This window comes from Rattus norvegicus, chromosome 2, assembly GCF_036323735.1.
Source record: "Rattus norvegicus strain BN/NHsdMcwi chromosome 2, GRCr8, whole genome shotgun sequence".
Taxonomy (NCBI): domain Eukaryota; kingdom Metazoa; phylum Chordata; class Mammalia; order Rodentia; family Muridae; genus Rattus; species Rattus norvegicus.
In genome coordinates, this window is record NC_086020.1 from 171532743 (window position 1) to 171553833 (window position 21091).

The 21091-nt window shown below is 45.1% G+C and overlaps 1 long non-coding RNA gene across 1 annotated transcript; it reads left to right on the forward strand.

The window, feature by feature from the left end:
- The first annotated feature begins 14431 nt into the window (after nucleotides 1–14431).
- LOC134485932 (uncharacterized) lies at nucleotides 14432–20709 on the forward strand. Its single transcript, XR_010064345.1, has 3 exons — nucleotides 14432–14565; nucleotides 17885–18225; nucleotides 18657–20709. It is a non-coding gene; the product is annotated as an uncharacterized LOC134485932 (long non-coding RNA).
- The last annotated feature ends 382 nt before the right edge of the window (nucleotides 20710–21091 follow it).

A 21091-nucleotide genomic window follows, 5' to 3' on the forward strand; every position in this document is an offset into this window, starting at 1 on the left:
GTTGGGGAGGGGTGAATCCAGGAATGTGAGAAGCCAGTTATTCCTAGGAATGATAAAATGTCTTTTGAATAGAGAAGAGTATGAGAGGATGAAAGTGTTTTCTATCCAAAGTAGCGGCTTTGTGGGTTGGAGTAATTGTTAGTTCAAAGTAGGTGACCTGAGGGATGGACAATTGGACCTTAGATGATGAGACTCTGTAGCCTCGGCTGGACAAGAGCAGAAGTGTCAGTTTGGTTCATTTGTAGGGATAAGTGCAGGAAAGAATGTCATCGACATACTGGATGAGTGTAGATTTGGGGAGAAATAAAGAAAAAAATGTTTTGTGACCAAGTGTTGAGGCGGATAGAGAAGAAGGCATCCTTGAGGTCCAGGACTGAGAAATGGGACATCCCTGAGGGGAAAGTGGAACGGAGTGTATAAGGGTTGGCTATGACAGGATAGAGGGGGGCCCACTGTAGAACTGATGATCTGAAGATCTTGAACCACACAGTAGGTTATTGGCTTCTTAACTGCAAGTGTAGGACTGTTAAAGGGTGAAGATGTGGAGGCAAAGTAGGGTTTTTTTTGTAAGAAGTCAGAGATAATAGCCTTAATTTCACTGAGGGGTGTGTGTGTGTGTGTGTGTGTGTGTGTGTGTGTGTGTCTGAGAGAGAGAGAGAGAGAGAGAGAGAGAGAGAGAGAGAGAGAGAGAGAGAGAACTGAGCTTGGGTGATTTACTGGTAGGTGTCGATGCCCACACTGACACAGCACCGAGAACCAGGCGTAAATTAAAACACTCAGGTTATTCATGTTAAGAAAGAATGCCTGTTCTGTGGCTTTATTTTCCAAATATATACCCCAAGTTGACCAGGTGGAAAAATCTGGGAAGCACAGTGGGAAACCCCAGCTTGAGACTTCGGTAACAAAAGACCGAACATGTGCCCCAAATTTACTGGGGAGAAATCCAGGAAGACCAGCCTAAATCCCAAAAACAAAAGACTGGGAAGACAAAAGGCAGTAACAAATTGACCATCATCCAGGTTACTGGTCCAGGCTGTTCTTTTGTTAGGAACAAAAGGCGTCCACATGCCTCAGAAGGGCTCAGCAGGGGTCAAATCCTGCAAGGGACCCTGAAGGGTCTGACAAGGGGGGGTGAATCACTGCAGGAGACCCAGGAGGCTTTAACAGGTAGGGTCCTGTAATTGGATAACAATGGGGGAGATGTTTTGCAACAGGGTTTTGAAATTCCCAAACTTGGGGGTCCATCTGGGAGGCTGGCAAAGGGAATGATGTGTTGGAGCCATGTTGGGTGTGAAAGAAGGAGACAGCAAGCTTGAGCTCAAGTGAATGTGGGGAGCAAAGGAAATACACTCCCAGTTTGGCTAGAGGATCCCTTCCCAATAAGGGAACAGGACATGTTGGCACCACCAGAAAAGAATGGGTGAGAGGAACACCCCTAAAAATGCAACTGAGTGGTAGGGTCTGGTGAGGTTGGTAATGCTGTCCCCCTACCACAACTGTGGTAGAAAGAGGAGAGGTAGGACTGAGTACGTGTCCATGAGAAATGGTATGGATTACCATGCTGCCTTAATGACTACCTGGGGCACCCTGTCAGAGATTACAGTGGTCAGGCCAAAGGAACCTTCAGTTGTCTATGGCCAGGCCTAGGAGATTGGCTGCAGTGCTATCTGGGAGTGATGTCCCTGCACCAGGAGGGACACAGGGGCAGTCAATAGCCCATTGATAGAGTTCACTATTAGTTCTGGCTATCTTGGAACTTAGTATGTAGACCAGGGTGTCCTCAAATTCACAAAAATACAGTGAAGTTTTTCTCTAGGATTTTACTTAGCAAAAAAATGACACTTCCTCAAAACCCCAAAGCAAACAAGAGCACAAGAGCAACTATGAACATCCTTTCCTAAATGTGGAACCAGCTCACTTCCGTCTCAATACCAAGTTGTAGTTTTGGGTTATGGTCCCAAAGGGGTTCGTGCTTTGCCCTTCCACCTCCCTATCTCCCACTGTTGGCCATCCTGCCTCCTTGCCATCTCTTCTATACACTAAGGATGCACAACAGGGCCATTCTAGTTTGCTTTCTATTGCTGTGATAAAGTGGTGGCCAACCTGAGGTAAAAAGAGTTTATTACATCTTTCAACTCAGATCACAGCTCAACATTGAAAGAAGTCAGAATGATACTTCCTGGTTTGCTTCCCATGGCTTGCTCAGTTGTTTTTCCTATGTCATCCGGGACTACCTGCCAAGGCACCACCCACAGTACACTGAGCCTTCCCACATTAATCATTAATCAAGAAAATGTCCTATAGACTTGCCTACAGACAATCTGATGGAAGAAAACCCAGTTAAGGTTTTTTCCCCTCTTCCCAGATGAATATAGCATGTGTCAAGTTAGCAATAACAACAACAACACTCAACCAATCAACTAACTCAATCAACTAGCCAAACAAACAAACAAACACACACACACACACAAACACAAACACACAAACAAACAAACAAAAACACTAAAACAAAACATCTGACAAGCCCAGGGCAATGATTACTCTTATACATGCTTCAACCTAGAAGTTACAGATGTGACTTCTGTTCAAATTCATTGTCTAAAGCAACAATAATAAGGAAGTAACATCTCTATGTGACCACAATCAGGAAAGTCCCCTAATAAAGTCACAGGTAGCAATCAGAAGACAGAAAATGTCACACGGATACCTAGGAAATGAGTGCCTCAGACAGAAGAGAACTCACGAAGACTTGTAGGCCAGAGCATCCTTAGTGTATAGAAAGATGGCAAGGAGGCAGGATGGCCAACAGTGGGAGATAGAGAGGTGGAAGGGCAAAGCATGAACCCCTTCGGGACCATGGCCCTTCAGTGTAATTGGAAAACTACAACTTGGTATTGAGACGGAAGTGAGCTGGTTCCACATTCAGGAAAGGACGTTCATAGTTGCTCTTGTGCTCTTGTTTGCTTTGGGGTTTTGAGGAAGTGTCATGCTTTGTAGGCTAAGCTGCCCTGAAACTCACTGTGTAGACAAGCAATCCTCTGAGCTCTGTCTCTCAACCCTGGATCACTACTGACATCAGAGATGCTCTTTGCACTATCCCAAAAGCCCATCTTTGGCATCAAAGCTTCTTTACTCTGTGGTTGAAACTTTGTTGGGTGTATCACTTTTCTCATTGGCGTATCAAAAAATATTTGAGAGAAATAACTTAGAAAAGCAAAGTTGATTTTGGTTCATGATCCATCATGAAGAAAGCATGGTAGAATGGCTTGGTCCAGGGAGGCAGAAGTTTGCAGTAGGATAATCACTCATAGCTAACCAGGAAGCAGAGACGTCATGTCAGGAGCAGGGCTCAGCTATACCCTCAAAGTTCCTTTCTAAGTGCTCTACATCTTCCAGTAAGGCACTATGTCTTGAAGGTTTCACAGTCTCCCAGAACAGCACGACTAACTAGACACCAAGTACTCAGATACATGAGCCTGTGGGAAACACTTCACGCTCAAACCATAACATTCAGTTCTGCACCTCACAGGTTCATGGGCATCTCACAATGAAAGGCCCATTCATCCCGCCTCTGCCTCATAGGCTCATGGGCATCTCACAACGCAAAACCCATTTATTCCTACTTTAAAAGTTACCATAGTCTTAATAGTTTCATTGTTTCCAAAAGTCTTTTCTAAGACTCAAGATAGACTGTTAACTATGAACTCCCAAATATATATATATATATATATATATATATATATATATATATATATATGCCTCATTCCACTATATAATGTCACAGTGAAATATTCTCTTTCTAAATGGGCCAGGAATATAGAAATGGAAGTATATAACAAGTAAAGATTGAACCAAGGTAAGACTCAACAGGGAATGCTCCATATTCATCATTCAAGATGACATCATCTGAGCTCTTATAGAGCCTGCCCCAGGACACATGGGTTTTTTTCCTTTGGCCAGTTTCACTGGTGTCTACAGATCCCCTTAGAAGATGACCCATGCTGCTGGTCTCTCCAACATCCCAAAGTCACCATAGCAACATAATCTTCCTCCCTTCACACAGGTACAGGAAATCTGTACCTGTGGAACATTGCCTGGTCTCATCAAATGTAAGCCATGGGACTCCATCTTCCTTGCATTCTTAGTGCCTACAAATCCATCTCTACAGGGACAGAGACATTTTGCTGTCAACTTAGGATGTAGCCTGTAGACATTAGATTGTCTTATTCTTTGTCCCAGGCTCAAAAAGCAGCCTAGTTTGTGCATCTGCCACTCTGGGGTAGAGGGAAAGAGTCCCAGACTAAAGGAATTGGATATCCAGGACATTGAGAACGGGTTGAAGCTGGCAGATTGTCGCTCAGTTCCTCGTTTCACGGTTCAAGCAAGAGACTGGGATAAGGCTGATAATGGGATAAGGAGTATATTCTCCCCCACAGAGTACAGTTCTTCCAGGAAGGAGAGTGGATGTGACTTCCACAGTTGGAGGCCTCTAAGGGAGTCAAGACACAGAGCTGACAGTTAGAACTGAGTGTGCAGAGTCCTATAGGGAAGAAACAGAAATGAAATCCAGAGCTCAGATATGACTACCGACTGACAGGAAAGACGTCACTGTAGTGACCAACTTCTATCTTCAAGCATCCTAGGATATAGACAATCAAAAAGACAAACGATAAAAGGACTTGTAGCTCTGCTTGTGACACTAGCTGATGTGTCCTTTGAACTCAATTATGTAGTAATGCACATTATCCAGCCATAGACTGTTCTAATTTATCATCACCACCACCACCACCACCACCACCACCACCACCACCATCATCATCATCATCATCATCATCATCATCATCACATATGTGTGCGTGTGTACATTTATGTATATGGTATGGGGTATGTATGTGTATGTTTGTGTGGACACATGAATATGCATGCACATAAGTTAGATAACAATTTTCAAATGTCTGTTTTCTCCTTCCACGGTGGGTTCTGGGGATCAAACTCAGGCCATCAGATTTATGCTGTAAGATCTTTCCCTCATCGTGCCTGCTTTTACCTACTAAGCCATCTTGTTGGAACTTTAATGAACACACTCCCACCAGCCAGAACTCGTGAGGTGGGTGACACAAAGCTAAAAATCAGGAAAGAACACAAGGAGCTGTGTCAACCCAGAGTGAAGCAGATGCCAGAAGCAATGGTGACCGAGTGAGTGAGGATCCAGAACCTGCAGCCCTGAGCTGTGGTGACTACGGATCCAAAGGACTTGCCAGACTCCTCGTTCTTCACAGGACTGATGTGGGAACAACTGCAGAAAGAAGCATCTGACCGGAAGTGCTTTAACAGGGTAGGGCCAGCTGTAGTTTATTTTCCTGGTGACAGAAGAGACAGTCCAGTCCCTGTCATCACAGCAAAGAACTCGTGGTCGCATTGTCACTGCAGGACTGTCCCCATGTCCTCAGTATTGTCCTGGTATTAGACCAAGAGTCTTAGAAGCTGAGACATGTGTGGCTGCCCCCGGGCAGTGCTGCCTCATCATTCCTAGTAGATTCTGTCGTCAGCTTTCCAGACACGGGCGTGGCCTAAATGTGGATTGAACATTAACTAAACTGAGGTTCAAATCCTCATCTGTGTTGTCTCTGACGTGCTATGTGGTCTTAGGGAAGTTGCTCAAGATTTCAAAACCCAGTATGCAGCACCCATTCTTGTCAACACCTCCTTCCCTCACCAGGCACCCACTTCTACACTCCTGTTTGTGCCCATCAAGGTCTCCTTATCTTCCTTGGTCTCCATTTGGCACTTCTGTTGCTTGCTCTAAAAGACATTCTCTCAGGTGGGCCCTTCCTCATACCTCTTCTCTATTGACCCATTACATGACAGGAAAGTCTCCTCCATGCTCCCAGATATTTTTTGTCTAAAAAAAAAAGGAAAGAAAGAAAATCTAGACTTGCTTTTTCCTTTAAAATATGAATTATTATCTTAACTGTACAAACGTCTGGAGCACAGTACAGTAGCTGGATGCATCTATACAGTGTGTAATGATCAAATCGGGGTACTTTCCATCTCTTTCAACATTTTAAAAATCATTTGATTGCTACTTAATAATTCTGTGTTTTTATAGGGTACAGCATGATGTGCCCATGCAGTATGTACTGATCCAATCACAGTAACATTTCCATCTTATCCTTGTGTTTGGAGTCTTTCTGCTCACCCCTTCCAATCACCATAAAGAGTTAGTAGGTTATTGTGAAGAGTGGTTCCCCACACACATCCTAGTCTTGTGCTTAGTACTGTAATACTATGGAGTCCCACCCACACGAAGACACAGAGCAACAGCACGTCCCTTCTAAGACTGGGTCACTTTTAAAAAATTATTTATTCACTTTACATCCTGATTGCAGCCCCCTTCCCACCCTTACAAAAACCTCCTGCCATTACCCACTCCCTGTCTCCTCAGAGCAGGGGAGGCTCCCTTGGTCAGCACCTTACCCTGGGGCACTCAGTCCTGGCAGGACTGAGAACAACCTCTCCCACTGAGGTGACTGGGTCACTTCCAGGAAAGGCCGCGTCTTCCCTCCTTTGTTTCTTCTACTCACTCTCCTGTTCCCTCCCCCTCCCCTACTTCCGCTGCTTGCTCTGATATCAGTCAGCTGCCCCAATAAGAAGTACCTGCTGTATACACTAAAGGCAACCTTCTAGCCAGAAGTCAAAAACTGCTAACAGCAGCCACATAGAACTTGGAAGCAGATCCATCCCTGCCCCACACCCGTACCTACTCAGTCTAGATGACCTCAGCCTGGGAAGGTCCTTCTACCACCTCCATGACAGGAGCCCAGAAGCCACATGTGGTATTTTGAATGAAGACGGCCCCCCAAAACTCATAGGGGATGGCATTATTGGAAGTGTAGTAATGATTGTATGGCCTTGTTGAATGAAGCGTGGTGGCTGGGAGGAGAGGATTTGAGGTTTTAGAAGCTGAAGCCAAGCTCACTGTCACTCTCCCTGCTCCCTACTGACCTAGATGTAGAGCTCTCAGCTGCCTCTCCAGCACCATGTCTGCCTGCGTGCTACCACACTTCCTGTCTCAACTACAGTGGACTAAACCTCTGAACCTGTAAGCCAGTCACAATAAAACATTTTCTTTATAAGAGTTGCTGTGATCATGGTGCTCCTTTATAGCAGTAACACTGATTGAGACACTATGCCTGACTTGTAGCCTTCAGAAACAAGAGTCCAGTCCAAGAGTGCCCCTGGACTTATTCATTTAATTGGGCTATCAGGTGTCCACGTCCCTGCTATGGACTTGAAATATACCAAAGAAATAAAGAAATGAACAAGGTAGGCCTGGCTTTGTGTTAGGAGTTGGTTAGAGTGGATGAAGTTGGCGTTGATATTTTGAGTGTGAGACGCCAAAAGTCTAATGGACATTCTGAAATAGCCTAACTGTTTACAGGACAGTGAGAAAAATAATTTGCAGAAGAGTGTGAACATCATATATTTTAACACACTCACTTTCCTGAGTACACTATACCAGAAACACAAACATGTTTGTGTCTTCGCATGGTGTTAGTATTTATTCAATAAGAATAAATTCACAAGGTTCAGTCATTTCAGTGGCAATAGTTTGCCTGATTATCCCACCTACCTTGATAACCTGGCCGAAGAGAATGCAGCTTCTTTTACCCCAATCTTGGTTACTAATACTAACTCCATCACAGAGCCAACAGTAAATATATCTATAAGCCCATGTGCACATATATGGTTAAAGGGGATGCAACAGAGTCCAAAATGTTCCCGCAGTGGCTGAGTGAGTCTGTATTGAGACAATAATAGACCACACCCATGCAGAGAGGAAGCTGCTACTGGAGCTGCTGGAGTCAAGATTTGAGAGTAGAGCCTCAGAGTCCAGTTGCAAGGTTTTCAAGGCTGAAAGGGGCTTTAAGAGCAGGCAGCAGAGCACTCAGGACCATGTACTAAATGTTCCTTCTCACCAACTCAGGCACAAAGTAGACAGATGGGCAGTTGAGTGGGCCATGTCAACCATGGGGGTCCTGACCTGAAGCCCCAGGAACAGTTGAGAGTTTTCTGCTTGTCAGTCTTTGGTACAAACACCAGACATCCGGTGGTAAATTGCTGTGGGGCTATGACATCATAGTCGTAGGAGTCCATTAGTTTATGGGATCCTAGGAAGGGAATTGCCGTCTTTCCTCTGTCTGGTGTGCCTAATATTTGGGGGGAAGGGAGTGTTCTCACAGTTGCAAGTCACTACAATAAATTTGTAGGGTATCTTCTTTCTACTCCCAGGAATAAGTCCCTTATTAGTCTGTGCTGGTTGGGTGGTGCCTGACCCTGTGGTCTGTAGGTACACCCAAGGGTACAGTCTACCTCTTCTTCAAAGTGGACCCAAAGATGCTTATAAAATGGAGTCACTGAACACAAGGCACAGCCTACAAAAAGCCATGTTCACACAACCTAGAGTAGCTCAGAGCATGCGTGCTCATGCACACAGATAGACATTCAACTGCAGAGTACACACTGCATGTCTGCATGGTCATACATAGGTCAACAGTGAGTCTCATCAGACCATGAAACGGTTTTTCGAGATTATAACAGAGGCCTGGCAAGGTGGTTCGGTGGGCAAAGGCCTAACACAAGCGTAACAGTGTGAGCTCCATCCCAGGAGTCCCCCTGGTAGGAAGAGAGAACTGGCTTTAGTAAGTTGCCCTCTGAATCCCACACGAACACCGTGACATTGTGCACCCGAGATACACTCCAAATAAGTAATCTTAAATCAAAGATGGCAACAGGGCTGGACAATCTGTCTCCTCGTGACATGGCAGTAGAGCTATGTGATCCAAGTGCAGTTGCTCACAGTGTGGGGACCAGTCTGCTGCAGGCAGTCCTGTGGAAGTCCAGCACATGCATTTGTGCACAGCACACAGCACTTGGGACAATAAGAAACGTTTTGGTTACAGGGTAGTTACAGTTCTTACTGGCACAGTGCGCAGGCCATGTGAGCAGCAGCCTCATGTATCTGGTGTCTACTCTTGAATGGACATCTCTTGCCTCTTGCTTTGTGTAAGTGGCTTCCAGCCACAGCCTTTCTCAGGTTACGACCCTGCTGTTGAGTGATTCACGGCTGGGCACCAAATGCTGTACACTTTAGAGTGGTTGCTTTACAAAGGGCATTTCCTATTAGTCAGCGATATTTCCTACCACCAGTAGAACAAGTCATAAATGTATGTCAACTTTTGGGTTCTTTTGGGAAGTCAGTACTGAGGATTGAGTCTGGGGCCCTGCAAATTCAAAGCAAACACTCTACCGTAGACACTATCCTTAACTTATTCAGAAGAAGTAGATAAGGATCTCCCCGTGGGCTTAAAAGTGAGCATCACGGAAGAGTTAATGAAGCAATGGGGTGGAAGAGATAACCCAGAGGAAAGGGAGGTCAGAGGCCAGTGGTCATTGTAAGTAAGGTCTTGGTGTTGTTTCTATTGCCATGGATCTGGATGAGTAAGAGAAACAGTGCTTTGTTCTGACTGCCAGAGGCATGGCAGCCTCAGAGACGCCAAACTGCATCTTCAACATTTCCATCAAATTCTTACATCTTCCCAGCCCAACCTGTTTGTCTCACATCTATTGGGAATCCAGTTTTTTCCTATCCTTGATGTTGTCTCCATACAAAAGCTACAGTTCTACACCATAAATGTTTTGAACATCCTCTTATCCAGCCATGCATGAAACCATGAACTAACCACACAAATCTGCCCTTAGTATGTCTCCACCTAGAAGAGGTTGATACTGTCACTACCCTACAGGGAGCTTGTGTTTTAGCTCCAGAATAGCCACTAAGTTCTGCTTGGGAATCAGTTCGCCAGGGCTACACAGCTGTCAGACATATAGTACCCTTTCGAGCTGTTGTATATGTTTGACTTAAACACCCATCATCATGTTTTTGTCTCAGATATCTCAAAGGCTGCTCTTCTGCTTTGAAAGCAGACTGTATTTATTTGTAGAGGCTGGTTAGACTCCCATTGGCGACATGAGCTCCAGTTGCAATGTATGACTTGGATGAAGGCTTGGAGAGTGAGGGGTTAGTGTCACAGGGATTTAGTGCTTGCTTTAAGGGAATTCCCAAAGCACAACCAGAGACAGGGCTCAAGTCAGACTGCTTCGGGGAGTACAGGGGCTCTTTCTGCAAGAGGCTTAGAACCCTAAACCTCTCCAGCTAAAGAAGTCATCTCCAAGACCAATGAATGGTTAACTAGCAGGTTAAACATTGCTATTTTTTTTTTCCGGAGCTGGGGACCGAACCCAGGGCCTTGCGCTTGCTAGGCAAGCACTCTACCACTGAGGTAAATCCCCAACCAACATTGCTATTTCTTAACAACATCCTGTTCTCCTGTTTGAGGGGCACTTGCATACTTTCATTTTCCCCACCCCTTTCTTCCTTGAGTAGAGCTGATTGGCTGTTGGGACCTATGGGCTGTAACAACATAGAAAAGCTTGCTGAGCTCCAGGCCTTTCTCCGATAAGGGGAGACGGGGAGGCTTCTTGTAGAGATGACAGTCATAAGAGCCAAGTGCCCCGAAAAGGTGGAATCACACTGGGGACAGGTGACTCACCTGTCATTGCATCATATCCTGGTATAGTGGTTTGAATGCTGTCCTCAAGAGATCCATGTGATAGAAATGAAATTCCCAATGTAGAGCTGTGAGCCAGGGCCCAGTCAGAACCTCTGCTCTCCATACTTACAAAGAGACCAATAGCATTATGAGGTAGGCAAGCATAGAAAAGAGTTGAGCCTGGGGTTATGGTTATGTTTGGTTCAGGGTTATGCTCATCACAATAACTCCCCTTATAATAATATACTAGGCAGCTTAGCTCCTTTATCTGTGCATACTACGCACACACAGCCTTCTTCAAATAATTCACTTAACTACCTCAAACCCTCTGAAGGCCGACCTGCTTTGGACACACGTTTATCCATCTCTGAATGGTAGTGTAATTTTTACAGCCCCTAACAACAATTGAACTGAGATAATTTTTTATTTAAATGTATTCCTGCTATATGGGATGAATAGATGTAGGGAGTAACATTCAAAGAACAGAAAGGTCAGTCCAGCACGAATTGGTTTGGGGTACAGGCACACTAAGGCAAACCATATCCTTCAATTGAGTTTTTACAGAGCTTTGCATTTCCTATTTACCATCTTGTGTATATGCATAATTGGGTGTGCATATGGTTAAAGTCAGTCATGTTATGGGAAGGTACATGTGCAGTAGGAAAAAATGGATCTGGCCTAGTCTCATCAAAATGGAGGACCATCCAAAGGGCGTCAGTAGTAACCACTCCTTCTTCCTCTAGAACTTACAGCGTCACCAGGCTGTACCCAGGGCTGGTGAGTACTCCCATTCAGGAGGCCTGTGTCAGTCTTGATAGTCTGTGCCTCTTCAATCTCTACTAGTGCTTTACTCTAAAAGTAAATGACAGAAAATGAAGTCACCTTGCTTCTTTGCAAATCCACTTGGGCCCCTCTTTTCAATCCTTTGGGTGCGGATGAGAGGCCAAGAACCTGGAAACACCCACACTCCCATAAGGGGCAATAATTAAAAACGTTTCTGGCAAGGGGTCAGCTTTCCCAGAGTCATGTCCTTCCACCTCCCACCCTGTGCCGACATAGCAAGAAGACCCTCACCCAGGGCAGTACTTTGATCCTGGACTTTGCAGCCTCCAGAAGTGAGAGAATAAAGCACTGACTCTTATGAACGGCATTCTCTGGTCTTGCTCTATCTGCACAAAAGCATGCTAGTGACCCAGCTTGCCCCAACTGCTGAAGAATCCATTGTGCAGGCCTAGTGTTGGGCCTAGTGGATTTTTATAATAAAAGAAGCAGGAGAGTGGCTGGCCTATATACAGCAGTACCATGACTCTACATGCTGGGCTTGAACCTGGCTTGATCCAGGGCTGTGTGATTGTTTTGCTTAAGGGATTGGTTTCAATCCTAAGCTGTCTGCCAAATGATCAGATTTCACTCTACATTGTAGCCTACATAATCCAGGGTCACGGTGTCAGGTCTGCTCAGGTCGTTTTGGGATTTTTAAATTGTTTTTAAAGTGTGAAGGGGATAGTGTGGGTAGCGTGCATGCAGAGGTCAGAGGACAGCTATGTGGAAGCACTCTTCTCTTCCACCATTATGTGGGTTCTGGGGACTGAACTCAGGTACACGTTTGCATGTCAAGCACCTTTACACATGGAGTCATCATGCCAGCTGCATGCATGTCCTTACAGTAAGTGAATGAGAATGGGTCAGATGAAATGTCACTGGGCACAAAGGTGTATGTTTGCAGGGTTTTTTGCTTAACTTCTAAAAGTAAAAGATTGACTTTGTCAATAATTGGTCAGTGGGGCTGGGGAAACAGCTCAGTGGGTAACTTGCTGTGTAAGCATGAGGATCTGAGTTCAGATCTAGGCAGGTGTGTCAGCCTGCCTGTAATCTCAGTGCTTAGAAGGCTGGATGAAGGATCCCTACAACAAGCTGGCTAGCTGGACTATCCAGACCAGTGAGCTCTGAGTTCAACTGAGACTATGCCCCAGGAAATAAGCTGGAAAGCAACTGTGACTGATGAAGACACCCATCTCAACAGACTTCCACAGTTACATGCTTATGCACTTTACACATATGCAGCCACACTCATGCAAATATGTATATTTTTATTTATATATACAAGGACACATTCCATACACATGTACACATGCAAGTTAAGAAGTTAAAACAAATAATTAGCTAAAATCCAATTATATTTTGTTAGTGTCTTACTCCAACAGGAGCACTGAATTGTTGAAATGTCTGGGGAGTGGGGTTATAGCTCATATAGCTCGTCAGGAGAGCATTTGCCTAGCATGCACAAGGCCTTGGGTTCAATTCCCAGCACTGCAAAAAAAATGTTCAAATGGTCATGAAGAAGTAACTTTGGATGTTGCAGAGAGTGGTTCTGATGTTAAGATCCTATTCCCCAATTGGTTCTTGATCTATCAATAACGATGCCAGGGGCTAACTGCTGGGCAGAAGGAAAGAGGGGGACTTTTGGGTCTCCACAGGAGGCTAAGAGATTCAGGAAGAGGAAGGAAGATTTCAGCAAGCTTCAGAGGAGAAAAGGCCATGTGAGAGCTGGGCTGGAGTGGTCATCAGCTACTTCTCCAACTGCTGGGGCCTGGGGCAGCAACTAAAGCTGTGGGCAGATTTAGGGTGCTGAGCTAAGAGTATTGGAAAGGGCACACTACTCACAGGAGATTAAAAGAGCCCAGCTGTTGAGCCAATAACGCAGGTTGAAAAGTAAGCTAGTGTGTGTGTGTGTGTGTGTGTGTGTGTGTGTGTGTGTGTGGTGTGAATGTGTGTGTGAGTGTGTATGTGTGAATGTGTGTATGAGTATGTGTGTGAGTGTGTGTGTGTGTGGTGTGAATGTGTGTGTGAGTGTGTATGTGTGAATGTGTGTATGAGTATGTGTGTGTGTGTGTGGTGTGAATGTGTGTGTGAGTGTGTATGTGTGAATGTGTGTATGAGTATGTGTGTGAGTGTGTGTGTATGTGTGTATGCATGTATGTGTGCGAGTGAGTGTGTGTATGAGTGAGTGTGTGTATGTGTGTGTATGTGTGTATGTGAGTGTGTGTGTGTATGAGTGTGTGTATGTGTATGTGTATGAGTGTGTGTATGTGTATGTGTATGTGTGTGTGTGTGTGAATGTGTGTGTGTGTGTGTGTGTGAGTGAGTATGTGTGTGTCTTTCATCTGAGGATCCAAGGGAACCTGGGAGGAGTCGGTAGTGTGATCCACTGAGAGCTTAAAGTAGTAAGAATTACACACAACAGGATGTAGATTTGGAGTTTGCTCAAGAATCAAGGGAGATGCATTTGACAAAGCTGTGCTATTTAGGTATACTTTTAGAATACTTGTCCATTCTTTTGATTAACTGTAATTAGATTGCATGCATTTTAAATGCTGGATATACTCTGTTTAAAGACCTTGCTGTGTGCCTTTAATCCCAGCCAAGTCATTACTACATACCTAAGTTTATGGGACTTCGTTGGGTAAAGCGTACCAAAGTTGCACTTTCCTTCTGTCTTTAAATCATGTGCTTTACAGCATGACGTAAACTTTATGAGGACTCTAAAATTTGTTTTTAAGATACTTTTCACCATTGTTAAATAAAATTCCCCTAAGATTTAATTAAAAGTTTCAGGGAATGGAGGGGTAGTAGCTGTAAACATGTTTATAGTAGAGATGCCTTCCTCATAAAGGAGGGGGAACACAGGAAAAACAAGTGGCACTCACTCGGAATCCTGTTCCTGATGGCTCTCTGACCCCGTGTGCTGTGAGCAGCCTCTAGTCTGCCTCCAGCATTGCCCAGGACTTCCTCTTACATCTCTTGTGTTGATGGTGGGTTTTTGTTTTGGTTTTGGTTTCTGAGACACAGCTTCACAGCTTAGCCCAGGCTGGTCTTGAATTTTATACTTCTGCATCAACCTCTTGAGTGCTGGGACTACAGAGGAACGCGGCCACCACGCCTGGCTCTCACAGTAAGATTTAGAGACTTACTAGTATGGCAGATCCACCACTCATCCTCAAGGGCTAGATTTGAAGAGAAAACTTTGTGTGTGGGGGTGTGTGTGGTGTGTTCATATATGTGTGTGCCTGCGTGCGTGCGTGCGTGCGTGCGTGCGTGCGTGTGTGTGTGTGTGAACGTGCACACTGGTTCGACCTTATTGAGGCACTAGTGTTGCCTTTCTGTTTCTTCCCTGCTAGTGGGCTAGAGTGGGCTTCTGGCTGAGTCGCCCTCCTCTACTCCTCCATCTTGCTGTAGGTACCACAGACCCACAACACCACATTCTACTTAACACTTTATTACATTTATTTGTGTGTGTGTGCTGTGAGTGTGTGGGCACACATACCACGGCGCATTAGTGGAGGTCAGAGGACAACCTGCTGGACTCAGTTCTCTTCCTCTTCTGCCTGAGTCCCAGAAATTAAACTCGCGACATTCACTTTAATGTGGCTTTATGTGGCTTCTGGGGATCAAACAGAACAACATGTCAAGCCTCCCCCCACCCCCCCCCAGCTGTCTTCCTAGCCTCTCTGAAGGGATGCTTTCTGAAATCCCTGCAGATGCCTGAAATGTCAGAGTACCAAACCACACACACAGTTTTCCCTGATGTCCGGCAGCCCTGTGTCAATGCCAGAGCTACTCACTCCTTCCATACTTTGGACCCTGTGATCTAACTCCTTGGCAATGGGTCCTCATGTGCTTTGTGGCCACCATTAAACAGAATATGTGTTATATGGGACAGCAGACAAGTCCCACATTTGTACTGTAGGAGTAGCACAGCCTGGCCCATCATGGTCAGAGCTGGGGACTTTCTTGGACATAGACGAATCAATGTTGTTTCTCAGTCTGCTAAACTGTTCTTCTGACAGGAGTTGAACAGTGTCCTAAAGGTTCCATCTTATGATTTAAAACAACCAAATTAACTATGACCTTGTACTACAGAGCTGCTGACCTTCAACCTCTCTTTTGCCAAGGGTCAAACACCAGCCAACCAGAGCTGCCATGCTTCCGCCCCTCATTTGCACAGCAAGTACCAAAAGGCGGACAGGCAGATTCCACATAAAACCAGCTGCACCCCTACTGTCTGGAGGCACCCAGTTCTTCTACTACTTCAGTTCTGCTCCCTAACAGTGAAGCTAACGAACTTGGCTTTTTCTACTCTGTTCTGGTCTGGGTGAATCCATTCACTGCTCACCATGTGGACCCACCATCGGTTGATGCTGAAGGGGTCAATCGGACAACCAAGAATGGTGTTTGCTGACAAATAGCACCAGCATAGATGTCTGGGCAACATCCTATGCTCCCATTAGGATGGAGGGAAAGGGAAAAGTTCACTATGCTACTCAGAACAGTGTGGTGCAGTTTTCTGGAATTTTCCACTTGATGTTTCCTAGCTATAGTTGGCCACAGGTTTACAGAAAACACAGAAAAGTCAGACTGTGAATAGGGGAAGACCAGTGTCCCCAGCATCTGTATTATCATCATTTAAAATATTCTGTGGAATGCTTATTTCCATCTCTTATAATATTTGTCATAGGTAGAATGATGACCCCGGGGGCAACACCTCATACCTGGATCCTATGAATATGTGGCTTTGTATAGCAAAGACAAGGTTAGACTAAGGACTTTGAGCTATCGATGATCCAAGGGAGACCCACTCCAGTCACAGGGTCCTAAAGCAGGAGAGCCTTGTCTTCCTGTGGTCAGAGTAAAAGATGCAGCTGCAGAAGCAGAGCTAAATAAAGGCTACCTTGAAGCTCTGAAGAAAGGGTCTGAGGCAGGGGTTATGGTATGTTAGAAGCTGGAGGAGCCAGGTCAAGCAGCAGAACCTCCTGAGGCTACAGAGAGGCAAACAACCTGTTGGTTAGGTCCACAGTTGCCCCCTTAAAATGGCAACACTGGTAAAGTCATAAACGGAAGGACTCTGGGCAAACAGAAGGATCCTTACTGTTCTTAGTCACTGCTCTACTGCTGTGAAGAAACACCCTGACCAAGGAAACTCTTATGAAAGAAAGCACGTAATTGAGGTTTGCTTACAGTTTCAGAGGGTGAGTCCGTGATCATCGTGTCAAGGAGCATGGTGGCATGTAGACAGATTCTGGAGCAGTAGCCGAGATCTACATATTGATTAGAAGGCATTCAGAGTATGGTAGGCCTGAAATGGGCTTTTGAAACCTCAAAACCCACCCACAGTGATATACATCTGCCACCTACATTAGATAAACAAAAGCCTAAATACAGCATTCTGTAGGAATCTCCTAAGGCCAATTTCAGTAGAACCTCCCTTAATTCAACCCCAGAGAACAACTACTTTAGGCAGGGGATGTAGTTCCCATCCTGAACAGCCTGTATCAGCTCAAAGGCCCCGCCCTGCTGACTGTCAAATAAAATCCACTTGCTTTTCTGCCATTTTGCTTCTCTCTGCCCCCTAACCCTTGGCTTTGGTGATATGGTCTAGGTTGGTACCCTAGTTTACACAGCCAATGCTATGATTTTAGTTCACTGTGATCCAGGTCTGAATCTGGCCCTACAAAACTGCAGAGAAAGCACAACATTTTGTGGGGATGTCTAACAGCAATATAAAATACTAATGCATAGTCTAAAATGTAATCCTTTTTTGAAATTAAAAAGGTTATTTTTGATCCAACTGTCTAAAGTAAATGAATGACATTTTGAGCAAATTCCTCACTACATACTGCCTCAAAATACAGACTTTTTTAAAAATAAAAACCAGGCTGGGGAGGTGGCTCAGTCAGTGAAGTGCTTAGTGTCCAGGCCCAAGTTTCTGAATCAGATGCCCAGCCTCAACACCCACATGAAACGTCCAGCTGCACTGGCCATGCACTGTAATCCCAGTGTCAGGGAGGCAGAGACAGAAAGGTCCATGTGCTTGCGAGTCAGCCATGCTAGCCAAATCAGTAAGTTCAGTTCAGGGTTCATTGAGAGGCACTGACTCAAAAAAGAGGGGAAAAAAAGTGGTGAGTGATTGAAGACACACAGCATTGGCCTCCACATTGTTTTCACATGCACCAACATATGCCTGTGCACCAACCCACACAAGTGTGGACACACACACACACACACACACACACACACACACACACACACACATACACAAAGTAAAAAGCACAATGCACCTCACACATAATCTCTCCCGAAGTCAAAGAACCAATCAACATCAATACCCTCACTTGAAAGTATTTAGAGAGGGATTTACAAAGTTCTTTCCCATGAAATAAAACACCAAAGGGGTAAGAAAAACCTTGACCTTTACCTCCCTTCATGTTCTGCAGAGGAACAGAGTTCACAGAATGGACAATCAGAACTGGTGTGTTGGCTGGCTTGTGTGATACTGTCTGAGCATGCCAGCCATGACTGCTTCCCTCCAGAGAGTCTAAGAAAGGAATTGCGCAGTCCACAAGGCTGGACGTCTTGGAATCCCAACCTAGAGTTGAAGGCCTGGAGGATGTCTGGAGAGCTGCTTGCCTCCAGTCCGTGTTGGAAGCCCAAAGAACACCGGTTCTGATATCAGCCAAGGAAAGCAGTAGACCTGAAGGCAAACAGGCAAAAGGCACGGCTTGTGCCTGATCCCACCTTTCACCTGGCTGCAACCATTGGCACACGTTGCCACAAGGTATGCCTCCATTGTGGGTAGCTCCTTCTAGTTCAATAACTTCATCAAGAAAACCACTTGCAGGTGTTCCTACCGTCTTATCTCTTAGCTGATTCTAGAGCCTGCCAAGCTGACAATCAAGATCACCCCTCCCAGCCCTCCTGAAGTCCTGCCAACACTTAGAATTAGCCAAATACTGTGAGACACCATTGGAATTCACTCCTTAGTATTTCCTCCATCACACATTGGCTATGTTGTATGTCTCATATTCAGGAAATCTAAAATAAGAAAAGTGATTACCTCTTAATAGGCCATACTTCTCTGATTACACATATACAAACATATCGCTAGAAATAGATAAAAAGATTAGTTCTTTTTCTTGTTTAAGAATAGTTTTATATATCGCTTCCCTCATTGGTTTTTGCTTAGTTTGCCTTTCATTTTTTGAACAGAGAATACAGAACGGGGTTTCACTCGACAGTATCGACAGGCAAACAAGACTATGGAAAGGTTGGAGACGTCATGTGGACTCTGTAGGACACAGGAAGGCTCCATATGAAATTCTGAGAGGCTATCGGTCTCCTGGCTTTCTCTTGAGTTCCTAGGAATCATCAGAGGACAGCAAGACCTTGACAGTCACACAGCGCAGATCCACACGAAGGTATGGAGCAATGAAAACGGGCCAAGCTGATGGATGCAGAAAGACAAATGCTGCACTAAGATTCCTGCCTAAGCTCACCCACAATTCATCCCACTTAGGGAACCAAGGCTAAGCCATCATTTTAATAGAGGAATCTAAGTGAGTTCTTCACCTTTTTCTCATAAGCTTTTGAAAGACATCGAGTAGATCCAGTTCTTGTCTGAAAGTCTCTGTCCAACATCATGTAGGACATGTGAAAGCCCTGATGTCTGGAGAGTGGGGCACTTCCCAGTCTCTCAGCACATGCAGCTTACAGGAGGCAGTGCCTTCCCAGCTTTCCCTATCCAGAGTCCATGTGCCAAGTCTCAGTTTCATTCTTTACATTACAGAGACCCACCTCGTTATTGGTTGGATCTAAATAACGAGAATGCAGCTTCTAAATGGGAAAGGGGCTGGATTGGTTGTCTCTTTAACCAGAATCGTGGGGGAAAAAGCAGTCCTGTAGCAGCTACATAATTGGCAGCAAATTAAAATGAGCACTCTTGGCTGGCTGTGGTGACACAGGTCTCTTGGTTTCAGCTACTTGAGTGAACAGGCCGGAGGCTTGCAAATGCAAGGCCAGCCGGGGTAGTTTAGTGAGAACTATCTCAAAATGAAAAATACAAATGGACTCAGGGCAGGTGTGACTAAGTTCAATTCCCACAGCCAGAAACCCAAAACAAACACCTAACATGTGTGTGTATAAAATAAATTACTCCTGTATTTGTTTTAATTATAGAATGCTGCAAGTCTTTTTGAAAATTAGCTGTAATAACAATGAGCCAATGCAAAAGTTTTGATACACATATCAATATTTTCCTTGGAAGCCAGAAGTTAGGACACCCAACATACAAGATGGGCCGAATCTGAAAGCCTACCAGGCAGGTAAAAAATCTCCTGCCTCGACCATGAAACCCAGAGGCAATGTAGGCTAATTGCCATTGTCGTTCGTTGCTGTGCAGAATTTGAAAGTCCCTGTTGCTATAGACGTGACACTTTTGGGATGGAGGACTTGGAGTCATCACTCTAGCACTGGTCTGGCAGCTCATTCTTGAGGAGTGGCTCTGGTAGTAACAGGAAGTGCTGTGCAAGCTGCTGAGGAGAAGCTGGTAGCCTATCAATCACAATGACTGGATTGGCAACATAGTGCAACAGTGTCGCTTTGTCTTGGGAGTCACCAACAGCTGTCTAGTTGGACTTGAGGGTTCGTAAGCAGATAGGAAATGAAGCGGGATAATGTAGGGCTAGGCAGCTACAAGTGGCTGAAGAGACCCCAGAGGAGAAGCTACTACAGTCACTTGCCTAACGCTGAATGATTCCTAACTGGCTTCTAAATACTGTGCAGTCTTAGATACAGGTAATGTTCACCACTTACCAAAGAAGCTTCCTTTTGTAGCAGGAAATCTTTAGAAAAACAAAACAAAACAAAAGCCACTAGTCAAAATGTAGAGAACGGAGCACAAGGTATTTGGCTCTAATTGATACATCTTAAACACAGCCACCACACCCAAGGTTCAGGGAACGTTGCAGCAGAAGAAGCTGAGTAGCTGTAGGAGTCGGGACCAGGAAGTGTGCGGTGAGGTTTAGTCTAGCGTTGACAGGGAAGCCTCGACCATGAGACCTTGGCAGCATGGCTGCCTCGAGAGCTGGGCAACTCAACACCTGTTCACACCCCTTCAGGTGGGGGACATCTCACTGGGCACCACCTGTAGATGAAGGGCTACAAGCAGTTAACAACTATGGAGAGAGGGAGAATTAGCCTTCCCCAGAGACCAGCACCCTGACTGATTACCCAATACCAAGTGGTCAGCCCTAGAAACACATACAGGGAGGCAATACTGAATAGATTCAGCACATTGTATTGATGTGTTTGTTATACACATACTTAACAACCATAGTTAGAGGAGGCTCCATGAATTGGGAAGGGTACACAGGAGAGACAAAAGGGAGGAAGGGAAGGCAGAAAATTATATGATTTTATTTACTTAATTCAATTAAAATAACTCACTATAGAAGTCTGCCTCAGCCAAAGCTGGGATCTGGTATTTAACCTGCCCTGGTTCCTTTAAAGGATGCAGTGACTGCATCACGCACTGACAGCAGCTGGGGGGCTTGGGGCATCTCAATAGTCTGTTAGTGCTTATGGAGCTCTGAAGCATGCTGTGCTATTATCCCCATTTTACAGAGGAAGACATGGGTTCAGAGAGG